The sequence below is a fragment of the Budorcas taxicolor genome, chromosome 4 (genome assembly GCF_023091745.1).
Source record: "Budorcas taxicolor isolate Tak-1 chromosome 4, Takin1.1, whole genome shotgun sequence".
NCBI classification, from domain to species: Eukaryota; Metazoa; Chordata; class Mammalia; order Artiodactyla; family Bovidae; genus Budorcas; species Budorcas taxicolor.
The window spans coordinates 105,973,374-105,989,555 of NC_068913.1; the positions used below are offsets into that span (position 1 = coordinate 105,973,374).

At 43.2% G+C, this 16,182-nt stretch overlaps 1 protein-coding gene across 1 annotated transcript in view; it reads left to right on the forward strand.

Annotated features, from left to right (window-relative positions):
- TMEM178B (transmembrane protein 178B) overlaps nt 1-16,182 on the forward strand; it is a 401,231-nt gene that overhangs the window by 37,944 nt on the left and 347,105 nt on the right. The window lies entirely within an intron of this gene.

Consider the following 16,182-nt stretch of genomic DNA (forward strand, 5'->3'; position numbering starts at 1 on the left):
ATTGTTTTTGAAAGCTAATTTATAGGAAACAGAAGACACATGGTAGGAAAGATCAGGATTGAATTTTAGGAGCTTATTTCTTTAACAATCTTACTAAAACAATGTTTTAAACTTTTGAATGAGGTTATTGTATCTTTATTCATTCAACAATTGTATGAATGTCCCTGTGTATCAGACACTATGTAGCTGTGAATTTCATTGGAACAGGGCAAGGTCTATTTCCCCAAGGGCTTACAGAATTAAGAACTGACTGAAGAAAGAACTTTTTTGTGTAAGTGAGTAGTGGAAATTCAGTGATATAATTCAGAATATACAGTTGCATCAGAACTTGGGAAGAATACACAAATAGTGATTTGAATTGTACTACTTCCTCCTGAGGCATCATACTTAACATGTAGAAGCAGCATTTTGAAAGTCAGTAAGCTCACTTTAAAGGTGAATATGCAAAACTGAAGATCTAAAGAAGCGAGGCTGGCATTGTTATGACACGAATGTCTGTTCCCTCTTTCTCTTCCTTCTCCTTTTCCCTCTTTTCCTTTGGACATGAAGGAAATGCCTGGCACATAGTAGGAACTGAATAAATATTGACTGACTGAGTAAATCATCCAGCATCCAGTCCCATCACTTCACGGCAAATAGATGGGGAAACAATGGAAACAGTGACAGACTTTATTTTTGGGGGCTCCAAAAATCACTGCAGATGATGACTGAAGCTGTGAAATTAAAAGACACTTGCTCCTTGGAAGAAAAGCTATGACCAACCTAGACAGCATGTTAAAAAGCAAAGACATTACTTTGCCAACAAAGGTTCATCTAGTCAAAGCTATGGCTTTTCCAGTAGTCAGATATGGATTTGAGAATTGGACTATAAGGAAAGCTGAGTGCCGAAGAATTGATGCTTTTGAGCTGTGGCGTTAGAGAAGATTCTTGAGAGTCCCTTGGACTGCAAGGAGATCTAACTAGTCATTCCTAACCTAAAAGAAATCAGTCCTGAATATTCATTGGAAGAACTGATGCTGAAGCTGAAACTCCAATACTTTGGCCACCTGATGTGAAGAACTGACTCACTGGAAAAGACCCTGATGCTGGGAAAAATTGAAGGCAGGAGGAGAAGGGGCCGACAGAGGATGGGATGGTTGGTTGGCATCACTGACTCGATGGACATGAGTTTGAGTAGGCTCTGGGAATTGGTGATAGACAGGGAAGGCTAGTGTGCTGCAGTCTATGGGATCGCAAAGAGTCAGACACAACTGAGTGACTGAGCTGAACTGACTGAGTAAATAATTTACCTAAGTTCTAGAGAATAGCAAATTTCTCCACAGGTATTGTTATGGACTGAATGTATATGATCTCCCCTGTTCCCCTCAGTTCATATGCGGGAGCCCTAAAAATAGTATAACTATCTTTGTCGTAAGGAAGTACTTATGGTTAAATGAGATCATAAGGGTGGGACCCTGATCCAAATGGGTTAATGTCCTTATGAGAAGAGATATCGAAGAGCTCGCTGGCTCTGGGTCCATGTGCACACAGGGAAGACAGGCCACATGAAGACCTAGAGAGAAAGCGGCAGCCTGCAGGTGGGGAAGGAAAGCCCACCAGAAACTGAGCCCTGTGGGACCTTGATCCTGGACTTTCTACCTTCCAGAACTTGGAGAAAATAAGTGTCTGTTGTTTGAGGCACCCTGTCTGTGGTACTTTGCTGAGTAAGACAGGCACATGAAGCTGCCTACAACTTGAAGAATATGGCATCTGCCATCCTCTGTTTATCTAATACATTAATTTTCCATTTATGTTATACAGGATTGCCTCAAAAATAGTGTCTTTGCTGACAATTCCCTGGCCTAGGGAATGTTTCTCAAATATGAATTGCTTCTTCTCACCACAGCTGTGGAGAAGCCAGCTTGCACAGAATCTGAGAAGATGAATGTTGAAAGGTTCAGGGTATTTTCTGATGTTAATTCTGGATTAAAAAATATAAAGAGAAGGAGAAAAGGTCAGAACCTAAATGGCTCTCCATCATCTTATTTTATAATAACTTTTTCCTGGGAGAAAAAAAGAGTAGGACAAATGACTGCTGTCATGGACTGATTTTCTATTTATTTTTCTATTGCCAGCAATGAGTGTTTGCTTATATCAATATTTTCATTCTGATTACATCCATCAGTAAACTAAAGTGTGTATACTAATTTATAGAAGTAGTTGAATGAAGTTAACAATTTTGGCATTTCATGACAAAGCCAGAAACATTAGTCTTTAGATTAGAAGTATTAAGGATGCATAATTTACAAAGTCAATAATTGTTTTTTCCTGCCATTTATTGGTATTTGAGCTTTCCTTTTTGCCCATGTGTATAGTAGGTCATCAGGATGAATTAACTCATGCAGGATGTTTTCATCTGATTTTTGGACTCATTCTATTCTGGAAGATTTATTTGCCTCAAAGCAATTTATCTTCAGAAATCACCCCACTAACTGTCCTCTTACTGGATTAGAATGTAAAAATCTACTAATTGTTCTGGGTCAAGGTATCAGTTATCTCCCCTCTTTCCTGCTTCTCTGTTCCTACCCTTTTTTGCAAGAACCTCTCTCCATGGTTTCCAGTCTTCATGGAGACTCCCTCGGAGCTCCAGGGAGGTAACATCAAAGGTCTTTCTCTTGTTTATCAGAGAAGTGAGGATGCTCCTCAAAATCCTGCGTTCCATTCTGCAAGTACGCACTCACCCACTTGGCCTGAGTGATGATTGACTTTTGCCAAGAAAGTACATTTCATTAATGTTACTGCTCGAGCCTCTTCTGGGGAAGAGAAGGAAAAGGAGGTGACATATATGGTGACTTGGGAGCTTGCTCTGCATTTCAGCCTGAGGCAGACCACTGGCTATCCGTGCATACCCTACCAGGTCTCCAAGGGTGAAGCAGTTTCCTCTGAAATTGTCCAACAATACTGTGATGGCTGAATAGCTGGAGACATTTCAAGAAGTGCTGAGGTGGCGGGTGAGTAAACCAAGGTCCCTTGAGGCCCCAGGCCCTGCTCCTGTGGCTGGTTGGTGATATCAAGTGGGTCCCTGCCTCCTACACCAGTGCTTCCCATTCCAAGAGCAGCTTTTACTTTCCAAATGCTTGTTTAACTGTGGAGCTCGTGTTCTAACTCAGGTACTCTAGTTGAAGTGGGAAGGGGACCTCTGAGTCCCGAGCTCTGTCCGGTCCATCCCATCAGATTGCTGTCCATCTGTTCCCGACCGAGTTCCTGGGACTCCACATAGCACAGCATGAAAACTAGGAGACTTGATAGCCTTTGGACTAGAAGGGCATAGGAGGCTCAGGCGAGGGCACCGCCCAGCCAAATGCGTCTGCGGAGTCCGTCTTCTTCCTATTCTCATGCTTCTCTCTGGGAGCATCCTTCCAGGTGGAACAACCCGTCAGTGCCCATCTCAACATCTTCTTCTGCAGGAAGCCATTCCCAGTCCCCCCATCGGAATGGGAGCCCCCTCCCTCTGAATCCAGTGCATCTGTTTCCTGGGGGCGCCTCCTGTTGTCTACCTTGTTGATGACTTGGACCATCTTCAGTCTGAGAGTAAGCCTCCCAAGCCCAGGGACCATGGCATACTCATTTCATCTCTTTGGCACCTACAATGTTGCTGCTGTTGTTTAGTCACTCAGTCATGTCCGACTCCTTGCGACCCGATGGACTGTAGCCTGCTAGATGCCTCTGTCCATGGGATTCTCCAGTCAAGAATACTGGAGAGGGTTGCCATTTCCTTCTCCAGGATCCCTTCCCGACACAGGGATCGAACCTGTGTCTCCTGCACTGGCAGATTCTTTACCGCTGAGCTACCAGGGAAGCCCCGGCACCTACAATGGTATATTGCAAGTGATGAGGACTCAGCAAATGTTTGTGGAATTGAAGAGACCATTTTATTTGGTATCTACTTAACCACCATTTGAGCTGGATAACCTCTGATATCTGGGTATGTTAATTGTGCCTCCTCAGGCAGGGGGAGAAGGTTATGTAGATAATTGTTCAGAAATGTTATATAAAAATCTAATGATTGTATTGTCTTGCTGTTTTCACAGTTAAGGCCATTTTAGTATGGGGATCAAAGAGCATTTATAACTGATATAAAGAGGAAACCTTGAATTTTTCAGGGCTGAAAGTGGATGACCACAGAATATCACTGATTTGTGGGCAAGATCCTCAAGGAGGAAGTGTTTGAGTTTATTTCACCATTAAGGTGATTCATTGGAAAAGACCCTGATGCTGGGAAAGATTAAAAGCAAGGAGGAGAAAGGGACGACAGAGGATGAGATGGTTGGATGGCATCGCCAACTTGATGGACATGAGTTTGAGCAAGCTCCGGGAGGTGGTGATGGACAGGGAATCCTTGCGTGCTGCAGTCCATGGGGTTGCAAATAGCTGGACACGACTGAGCGACTGCACTGAACACCATTAGGGACAGCACATCTCTGTTAAGTACAGCCTTGCACTAGGGGCTGACAAGCTGTCTCAGACATCTCTGTGTCCTTACATCCTTCTCAACCCATCTTTTACTCCAGCCATTGCTGGGCAAGGAGCCTCACAGAATGTCATAGGACAGCATCTTGCTTCCGTTGTACCACATAGCTGTTCCTTTCTACCCATGGGTTTCTGGGGACTATCACTGGAAGGCCCAGTGGAGTGTGAAGGAGTCAACATCCCTGGGTTAACCCTTACCAGTGAGGGGCGGGAGCTGGTGGTGAATTGCTTCCTTCTTTGTCCTTTGGATGGGGGAGTCTGAGCCATATTCTGTTCATCCTCAGAGGGTCCAGTGCGATGGAGTGAGCCATGCAGGGACCCAACAGCGACCCCTCATTCATGCACGTTTGCGTTGGCTCTCTCCCCTGCTGTGTTTCTCTCTCCCCTAGTTCCTCACTCCCGCTCCTGGGATCCATCCCAAATAACCTACTGCACACAAGCTGTTAGTAAAGTCTCTGCTTTTAGTGGGGAATTCAGGCCAAGTTAAGGGATTAAAGAGTGTAGTGAGATCTTTTCCTTGTCCTCCAAAAGCTTATTAGCCTGGGGAGTCTTGTGGAACATTTGGTTACTTTAGAAGGCCAAAATGGGTGGTTCAGACAGAGTGAGGGCTGCTGCAGAAGGGAAAAGGGGAGTTTGGTGTGTGTGTGACTTGTGTACTAGGCAGGTCCCGAGAAGGAGGTGAGTGGGCCGGGAGGAAGGCAGAGTACGCTCTGGTGTTATGTAATGGGAGGTGTGAGCAGAAAAGCTGGGTTAGGGTTATTGTAGGGAAAGAGTGAAAAGTACACTTAGAATTACCCGGTTGTGTGCAGTCATGAATGACAGGCGTAGGATTCCCGATTTTCCTTTGATGAGAAGGTGTTCTGGAAGTTTGAAAACTTGGGGGGGTATAGTGTGGAGAAGGAAGAGAAAGGGACGGGAAACTGTCAGACATTGAAGTGGAATCAGGTGAATGAGGGGCAAAGTTCAGTGACCCAATCAATTGCAAACTCTATTGAGCATTCTGCTAGAAGACAGATTCTAGGGGGGAATACAGAGATTAACCTTAACAAGGTGCATTTGCTGGAGGGTGTTATGCTGAGTGAAACACATCAGACAGATAAAGACAAATACTGTGTGGTATTGCCTATATGTGGAATGTTAAAAACACAACAAACTAGTGAATAAAATGCAAAAGAAACAGACTCACAGGTAGAACAAACCAATGTTTACCAGTGTGTGGGTGGGTGAGTGGGGGGGGGTCACAAACTTCTGGGCTTAAGGTAGGCTCATGAATGTATTGTACAACAGGGGGAATATAGCTGATATTTTGTAATATCTATGAATGGCAATTAGCCCTTAAAATTGTATAAAAAATGTTTTCCCATCTTTAAAAAGATAAAAACAAACCAAAACCCCACAAGGGGCGTTCACATCTGAGGAAAAGGCCCATGTATAAGGAGTAGAGTGGTGTTTAAAAGGAAAAATTCTCATGGACCCCCAGAGTTGACTTCAGTTATTTTTGTTATTGTTGTTGTTGTGTGTGTTCATGTTCAATTGTATCTGATTCTTTGCGACCCACTGCAGCCCACTGGGCTCCTCTGCCCATGGGATTCTCCAGGCAAGAATACTGGAGTGGGTTGCCATGCCCTCCTCCAAGGGATCTTCCCAGCCCAGGGACTGAACCTGCGTCTCTTATGTCTCCTGCATTGGCAGGCAGGTCCTTTACCACTAGCACCACCTGGGAAGCCCATTTTTATTATAATTTTATTTAAATATGAAAAAGGCGAGGTATAAACCCTTAGTACTTACATACCCATAAACCCTAAAGAGATTTACACATTAAAAACCAATCAAATGACACAATCAATAAAATTCAAACTACCACCATTAATTTAACATGATGGATGATGTTTTTGGCTAAAATGAAATTGCTGTGGATGAATGCGTGTGATCCTGGCGGCCTCAGCTTAGACTCCGAGTTCAGGTTGTATTGTGCCCTGCAAAGACTCCATCCTGCTGCCAGCTTGTGTTTGAACCACTGAGAAAACCTTTGTTTGAACAGCTGGCCACGAGTGAATGCATTATTTACCCACGGAGGCCGCCTCTGTTCTTTTCTCGTTAGCCAGAGACAATGAAAGTGGCATCCTTTGTGCCAGCTGGGCCCCAAGCAGGAAGCAGAAGTGGCACTGAGCTCTGGGGGTGGGGGGTGGGGGGTGGGAAGGGGGCCCTGGAGGGAAGCTGAGTGATGGAGGTCAGAGGTCAGTAGAGAATTGGGAGAAAACGATCAGCATCTCTTGAGACCGAGAGGGATGCTGGAATATCCCATATTAAGTTCAACTGGGACCCTGATGTCGATTTCTTCAACTATTAAATTCCAGTGAATTGGGGATTTCAGAGATTTTTCTGGATTAAGTGACATCCCTGCCCCTGCCCCTGCCATGGCATCTGTGGATAGAGTAGAATATTTGTGGAATATTACATTATTTACTGTCTCCCATACAGTCTGAGGCTTCCCAGGTGGTGCTAGTGGTAGAGAACCTGCCTGCCAATGGCAGAGACTTAAGAGATGCAGGTTTGAGCTCTGGGTCAGGAAGATCCCCCGGAGGAGGGCATGAAGATGTTTCACCTGTGGCTTGTTCATGGGCCGGCCTCCACCCCAGTTATTCAAGGGCTTCTCACCTGGGGTTGACTCCAGACCTGAGGATGCCAACCAGCACTGACTGGACGCTGTTTGGAAGTCTGCCTTCTCTCTTAGAATCAGGGCCTGAAGGTAAGGCAGCCTGGGTTTCAATCTCAGCTTCTCTGTTTCCTGTGGAACTTTTGACCCAGTCTCTTCATCATAATGGCTACTTTGCAGGATGAATAAGTTAACATATGTGAAGTGTTCAGGACACTTGGTGGATAGTAAGTGTTGTGTAATAGCGTATGACGGTGATGGTGATGGTGTTAGTTATGTCTGTGATGTTTGACCCCGCAGGGAAGCACTGGGCCTGCTGTTTGAAGGGTTTTTGTTTTTTTACAGGTTCTGTGGGAGACATGATTGGCTGACAATCGTGAGGTCTCTTTGCTAAAGAGGCAACAGCAGGATATAAAAATATATTAGGAATCACGCACCTTGGTTATTTTAGCCCTCGTTCATTTGTGGTCAGTTGAAGTCTGCCGTTGCAAAGAAAGGGGGATGAAGGAAGGGTATGAAGAAACAGTGAGGATGGAACTGAAAGGGCCTTGTCTGAGGAGCTTCAGAAAACCTTACTTTCTAAGAATATTTATCCTGCATTAAAAAACAGATGTGCTAATAATGTGCTGTCAGTCTTATTAATTATAACAGGTCCCCAGGGGAAACTATTTGGCACACTTGGGTCTCTGAAGACATTTCACTCATTCAGGTCCTGTGTGAGTTGGGGTCCCCCAGAAGTGCGCCCCAAGACAGGGAGATGGCTAGAGAGGGGTTGGGGGGCACAGCGGTAGGTATGGGGAGGGAATGGGACAATGAATGGCTGGTGGGTGGGCTCTTGCTGTGGGCAACCAGTGCTCAATTTTTGCAGAGCTCTGAGGAAATGGCAACCCACTCCAGTGTTCCTGCCTGGAGAATCCCAGGGACGGTGGAGCCTGGTGGGCTGGCGTCTATGGGGTCGCACAGAGTCGGACACGACCGAAGCGACTTAGCAGCAGCAGAGGAACGGTGCAGAAAGCGCTTCCAGTTACTCAGGCTGACCCGTGAGGTTGCTGTGCTGCTCATCCACTGATTTCTCCAAGCTCCTGTGTGCAGGCCTGCTCGGGCGGGGTGGAGGGTTAGCTCTCCGGCACTTCGGGTCTCTCACAGGGTCCCAGAGGGACCAGAGAGGTGGCCAGAGGGGCTCTTCAGACGTAGACTGTCAGGTCCTGGCAGGTGGAAGACTAGGATTGCCCACAAAAGAACCGAGGTGCCCTGGATGATGTGGGCTGGGACGGTGGCGAAGTTCTTCCCACGTTCTGTGCTCTGTGCTACACTAACATCTTGGGTTGGCACTCAACAAACACACGTTAAGCGTTTCTTAACATGCTTTGATGCCTTTTGCAGATACATTTGCTAAGTATCCTCAGTGGGGAATCCCCCTGTTTGGTCCCATCTCAGATAAAGGGAGGCAGGGGCTGGTGAAGGGAGCCAGCCAGGGCCCTGCAGGTGGGGAGAGGTTGATGGAGGTGCCTGGAAGTGAAGGGGCTGGGTGCTCTCCTCCTGCAGATGCAGCCATCATGGATGTGGATCAGGGCAGGCCTCTGCCTTGCAGGACAGAGAAGGTTTGCTTGTGCTAAAGAGTTCAATTATAACGGCTAAAAAAACCAAAAACCAAAAACTGAAAGTGTTAGTCACTCAGTTCAGTTCAGTCGCTCAGTCGTGTCCGACTCTTTGGGACTCCATGAATCGCAGCACGCCAGGCCTCCCTGTCCATCACCAACTCCCGGAGTTCACCCAAACTCATGTCCATCGAGTTGGTTTTGCCATCTAGCCATCTCATCCTCTGTCGTCCTCTTCTCCTCCTGCCCCTAATCCCTCCCAGCATCAGAGTCTTTTCCAATGAGTCAACTCTTTGCATGAGGTGGCCACAGTATTGGAGTTTCAGCTTTAGCATCAGTCCTTCCAAAGAACACCCAGGACTGACCTCCTTTAGGATGGACTGGTTGGATCTCCTTGCAGTCCAAGGGACTCTCAAGAATCTTCAACACCACAGTTCAAAAGCATCAATTCTTTGGTGCCCAGCTTTCTTCACAGTCCAACTCTCACATCCATACATGACCACTGGAAAAACCATAGCCTTGACTAGACGAACCTTTGTTGGCAAAGCAATGTCTCTGTTTTTCAATATGCTATCTAGGTTGGTCATAACTTTCCTTCCAAGGAGTAAGTGTCTTTTAATTTCATGGCTGCAGTCACCATCTGCAGTGATTTTGGAGCCCCCCAAAATAAAGTCTGACACTGTTTCCACTGTTTCCCCATCTATGTCCCATGAAGTGATGGGACCAGATGCCATAATCTTAGTTTTCTGAGTGTTGAGCTTTAAGCCAACTTTTTCACTCTTCTCTTTCACTTTCATCAAGAGGCTTTTTAGTTCCTCTTCACTTTCTGCCAAAGGGTGGTGTCATCTGCATATCTGAGGTTATGGATATTTCTCCCAGCAATCTTGATTCCAGCTTGTGCTTCTTCCAGCCCAGTGTTTCTCATGATGTACTCTGCATATAAGTTAAATAAGCAGGGTGACAATATACAGCCTTGATGTACTCCTTTTCCTATCTGGAACCAGTCTGTTGTTCCATGTCCAGTTCTAACTGTTGCTTCCTGACCTGCATACAGATTTCTCAAGAGGCAGGTCAGGTGGTCTGGTATTTCCATCTCTTTCAGAATTTTCCACAGTTTATTGTGATCCACACAGTCAAAGGCTTTGGCATAGTCCATAAAGCAGAAATAGATGTTTTTCTGGAACTCTCTTGCTTTTTCGATGATCCAGTGGATGTTGGCAATTTGATCTCTGGTTCCTCTGCCTTTTCTAAAACCAGCTTGAACATCTGGAAGTTCACGGTTCACATGTTGCTGAAGCCTGGCTTGGAGAATTTTGAGCATTACTTTACTAGCATGTGAGATGAGTGCAATTGTGTGGTAGTTTGAGCATTCTTTTGCATTGCCTTTCTTTGGGATTGGCACTCAGTCGTGTCCAATTCTTTGCGACCCGGTGGACTGTGTAGACTGCCAGGCTTCTCTGTCCAGGGAATTCTCCAGGCAAGAATACTGGGGTGGGTTGCCATTCCCTTCTCCAGGGGATCTTCCCAACCCAGGGATCAAACCCGGGTCTCCTGTGTTGGCAGGCAGGTTCTTTACTGTCAGAACCACCTTCTGGAGGCTCTGTAATGATAAAGGGGCAGATTTTAGATAAAGGCAGGAGAGTGGCTTGAGGTGCAGATGGAGCTTGTGACTATAGCTTTGAGATGGGCAAGGTCTTTCTTTAAAATTTGGGGGTATTAGCATTCAGAGTGGAGAAGGCAATGGCACCCCACTCCAGTACTCTTGCCTGGAAAATCCCATGGACGGAGGAGCCTGGTGGGCTGCAGTCCATGGGGTTGCTAAGAGTCAGCCATGACTGCACGACTTCATTTTCACTTTTCACTTTCATGCATTGGAGAAGGAAATGGCAACCCACTCCAGTGTTCTTGCCTGGAGAATCCCAGGGACGGGGAAGCCTGGTGGGCTGCCATCTGTGGGGTCGCACAGAGTCGGACACGACTGAAGCGACTTAGCAGCAGCAGCAGCAGCATTGAGGGATCTGGCTTAGCACAGGGCGGTGGCATCAATGATTAGAGGCAGAGTCTAGGGGGAGGTTCAAACTGTTCTGAGACTTGTGACTTTGGGCAGGTTGACTTCTGCGTCTTCATCTGAAGGAAGAGATGGTAATATGCAGTTTACCAGGTTATGATTAGGTGAGCTGATGTGTCTGTTACAAAGCAGTCATGTTCTTCAGACTGGTGGGGACATGGCTGGGGGAGGGATGGAATGGGAGCTTGAAGTTAGCAGATGTAAGCTTTTATAGATAGAATGGATAAACAAGGTCCTACTGTACAGTACAGGGAACTATATTCAATCTCCTATGATTAACCATAATGGAAAAGAATAAAAAAAGAATGTATAACTGAATCATTTTGCTGAAATTAACAGAATATTGCAGAAATTAACAGAATATTGCAGAAATTAACACAACATTAAATCAACTATACCTCAATTTAAAAAACTGATATAAAAATTAGTACAGCCACTTTGGAAAATATTTTGAAAGTTTCTTATAAAATTAGACATATACTTACCATGGGGGGAAAAACAAAAAAAATAAAACAGTCATGTTTTTTTCTTGTGCATAGAATATTTTAAATGTTTACATTTAATTAAATATTTAATAAAATAATGTACCCTAATGTAATTATTCTATTTACAAGATAACTTCAGGTTTTATAAAAATGTTAATTCAGAGTATATATTAATGGGATGCAAAATTTAAATTTAGTTTTATTTTTATTAATACTTTTTAATCAAAGTAAAAGTGGTAATAAAATACAGCTAAAAGTCTCCTAAAGAAAAAAGGCCAGTCCTTTGCCTCTTACTTTCCAAGCCAACTTTTTAGTTACTTTGCATGTTTTTTAATTGTTTCCTCATTTTAAAGTGGTATACTTATGTCACGATGTGTTAGATATTACATTTAAACTTTGATATCATCGATTGAATTTTAGTCCTTATATCCTATGCTGCTTCATTCACCTCTTTTTCTCAATATAATTATATCACAATTCTTGGTTAAAATCCCTTATCAGTATTTACATTATTATGACTGTGTAAATATCATTTATTAATACTTCTGAGCTAGATAGTATACTCTGATTTTATTTACTTCTCATACATTTTATTTTCCTAGAGGTAATAAAACTGCCTTTTAAAAAAGTGCTCAGTGTTTTATGTATCTTTTGCTAATTTCTCCCCGAGATTCTTTTTTTAATTAATTAATTTTAATTGGAGGATAATTCCTTTACAATATTGTGATGGTTTTTGCCATAATCAACTTGAATCAGCCACAGGTATACATGAATCCATTCCATCCTGAACCCCTCCTCCCACCTCTCTCTCCCTGAGATTCTAATAGAGCTGTGAAATATCTGTCAATCCTGTTTTCCAAACACCTCACCAGGAGAGAGAATCTGTAAATTCTGTTTCCGCTTCTCACATGCCTTTCTCGTTCTGCTCGGGGGGCTCTTTCCTTAGGCCGATAGTGCAAACCCAGTGATCCGAGGACTTGGACCACTCTCATGGTTAAAATCCCCTTTTCATTAACGTCCTGTCTTTTTTTTTTTCTTAGTTTAGTTCCTCTTTTTGCTGTATCACATCCAGTAGCAACTTCTTTAAAAGGGGTAATTTTTTTGAGTCCATGTTTGTTTGAAAACGCTTTTATTCTTGGTTGACAGAATCCTTTACCTGGTCAAACTAAGTTGAAATGAACTATGTCTAAGATTTGAAAGAATGAATCCGTTGGTAATAAAAGGTGTGATGCTGCTTAGATTGTTTCTCTTTGAGACTTGAGAAACAAAACTTTTTGTTTTTTTCTCCCTGTGTACCTGGACCCTAAGCTGGGAGCCTCTCCAGGGCTCTGTGGTAGAGAATCACTCTGTTTTGGTTAGCATCCCCACTTTCAACCTGCTGAGATTATAACTTTCCTTATACTGTTTAGTCAGATACCCTCCCCCACCTGCTCTCTGTCTTTCAAAATTTGTTGAACCCTTTGACATAAATGCAGCAATATTTTTTAGATTCAGCTCCCAGAGTAGTGGAAACAAAAGCAAAAATAAACAAGTGGAACCTAATTAAACTTAAAAGCTTTTGCACAGCAAAGGAAACCATAAACAAATACAACCTACAGAATGGGAGAAAATATTCACAAATGAGGCAACCGTCAAGGGCTTAGTTGCCAAAATATACAAACAGCTTTACAGCTCAGTATTAAAAAAAAACACAATAAAAAATGGGCAGAAGATATAGACATTTTTCTAAAGAGATACAGATGGCCAACAGGCACATGAAAAGGTGCTTAGTATTGTTAATTATTAGAGAAATGCAGATCAAAACTACAGTGAGACACCACCTCACACTGATCAGAATGGCTATCATCAAAAAGTCTACAATATTGTAATCATCCGCCAATTAAAAATTTAAAAAATGTTTTTAAAAGTAAAGTACTCTATCAGTTCAGTTCAGTTCATTCGCTCAGTCATGTCCGACTCTGCGACCCCATGAATTGCAGCACGCCAGGCCTCCCTGTCCATCACCAACTCACGGAGTTCACTCAGATTCATGTCCATCGAGTCAGCGATGCCATCCAGCCGTCTCATCCTCTGTCATCCCCTTCTCCTCCTGCCCCTAATCCCCCCCAGCATCAAAGTCTTTTCCAAAGAGTCAACTCTTCACATGAGGTGGCCAAAGTACTGGAGTTTCAGCTTTAGAGTCATTCCCTCCAAAGAAATCTCAGGGCTGATCTCCTTCAGAATGGACTGATTGGATGATCTTGCAGTCCAAGGGACTCTCAAGAGTCTTCTCCAACACCACAGTTCAAAAGCATCAATTCTTCAGCACTCAGCCTTCTTCACAGTCCAATTCTCACATCCATACATGACCACTGGAAAAACCATAGCCTTGACTAGACGGACCTTAGTTGCAACATAGAAATAATAAATGCTGAAGAGGGTGTGAGAAAAGGGAACCCTCCTACACTTTTGGTGGGAATGTAAATTGGTGCGGCCACTAGGGTGAATATGGAAGTTCCTTAAACTAAAAAGTTGTATGATCTAGCCATCCCACTCCTGGGCATATATGTCCAGAGAAAAACATAATTTGAAAAGATACATGTACCCTAGCGTTCATAGCATGACTATTTGTAGTAGTCAAGACATGAAAGCAACCTCTGTCCATTGAGAAATGACTGGATAAAGATGTGGTGTGTGTGTGTGTGTGTACACACACACAATGGAGTATTAGTCATAAAAAGAGAATGGAATAATGCTATTTGCAGCTACATGGATAGACCTAGAAATGATCATACTAAATGAAGTCAAAGACAAATATATAATATCACTTATGTGGCTACAAAGGAACTTTATAAAACAAAAACAGAGTCACAGACATAGAAAAAACTTATGGTTACCAAAGGGGTAAAGGGGGAGAGGGATAAATTAGGAGTTTGGGATTAACAGATACACACACTACTATATATAAAATAAATAACAAGGACCTACTATATAACACAGGGAACTATAGTCAATATCCTGTAATAACTGTTACAGGAAAAGAATCTGAAGAAAAATATGTGTAACAAAATCACTTTGCTGTATACCTGAAATGTTGTAAATCAGCTATACTTCAATTAAAAAAAGCAAAGAACCCTCCCAAACAAAAAATTTGTTGACATCTTTCACATGTTGATGTTGCCTTTTCTTTTTTTTAAAAATATTTATTTATTTTAATTGGAGGCTAATTACTTTACAATATTGTATTGGTTTTGCCACACATCAACATAAATCTGCCATGGGTGTACACGTGTTCCCCATCCTGAATCCCGCTCCAACCTCCCTCCCCGTACCATCCCTCTGGGTCATCCCAGTGCACCAGCCCCAAGCATCCTGTATCCTGCGTTGAACCTGGACTGGCGATTCGTTTCTTATATGATATTATACATGTTTCCATGCCATTCTCCTGAATCATCCCACCCTCTCCCTCTCCCACAGAGTCCAAAAGACTGTTCTATACATCTGTCTCGCATACAGGGTTATTGTTACCATCTTTCTAAATTCCATATATATGTGTGAGTATACTGTACTGGTGATTTTCTTTCTGGCTTACTTCACTCTGTATAATCGACTCCAGTTTCATCCACCTCATTAGAACTGATTCAAATGTATTCTTTTTAATGGCTGAGTAATACTCCATTGTGTATAGGTACCACAGCTTTCTTATCCATTCGTCTGCTGATGGACATCTAGGTTGCTTCCATGTCCTGGCTATTATAAACAGTGCTGCGATGAACACTGGGGTACACGTGTCTCTTTCAATTCTGGTTTCCTCAGTGTGTATGCCCAGCAGTGGGATTGCTGGGTCATAAGGCAGTTCTATTTGCAGTTTTTAAGGAATCTCCACACTGTTCTCCATTGTGGCTGTACTAGTTTGCATTCCCACCAACAGTGTATGAGGGTTCCCTTTTCTCCACACCCTCTCCAGCATTTATTGCTTGTAGACTTTTGGATCGCAGCCATTCTGACTGGCATGAAATGGTACCTCATTGTGGTCTTGATTTGCATTTCTCTGATAATGAGTGATGTTGAGCATCTTTTCATGTGTTTGTTAGCCATCTGTATGTCTTCTTTGGAGAAATGTCTATTTAGTTCTTTGGCCCATTTTTTGATTGGGTCATTTATTTTTCTGGAATTGAGCTGCAGGAGTTGCTTGTATATTTTTGAGATTAGTTGTTTGTCAGTTGCTTCATTTGCTATTATTTTCTCCCATTCTGAAGGCTGTCTTTTCATCTTGCTTATAGTTTCCTTTGTTGTGCAGAAGCTTTTAATTAGGTCCCATTTGTTTATTTTTGCTTTTATTTGCAGTATTCTGGGAGGTGGATCATAGAGGATCCTGCTGTGATTTATGTCGGCGAGTGTTTTGCCTATGTTCTCCTCTAGGAGTTTTATAGTTTCTGGTCTTACATTTAGATCTTTAATCCATTTTGAGTTTATTTTTGTGTATGGTGTTAGAGAGTGTTCTAGTTTCATTGTTTTACAAGTGGTTGATCAGTTTTCACAGCACCACTTGTTAAAGAGATTGTCTTTTCTCCATTGTATATTCTTGCCTCCTTTGTCAAAGATAAGGTGTCCATAGGTGCGTGGGTTTATCTCTGGGCTTTCTATTTTGTTCCATTGATCTATATTTCTGTCTTTGTGCCAGTACCATACTGTCTTGATGACTGTGGCTTTGTAGTAGAGCCTGAAGTCAAGCAGGTTGATTCCTCCAGTTCCATTCTTCTTTCTCAAGATTGCTTTTGATCTTGCCTTTTCTGTACACCTCAGTGAAGGACTCTCTAGCAACATATCAAGAAGGACAGAAAGTTGAAACCCAGGTCTGTTCTGTCTAATCCAGGTTCTTTGTCC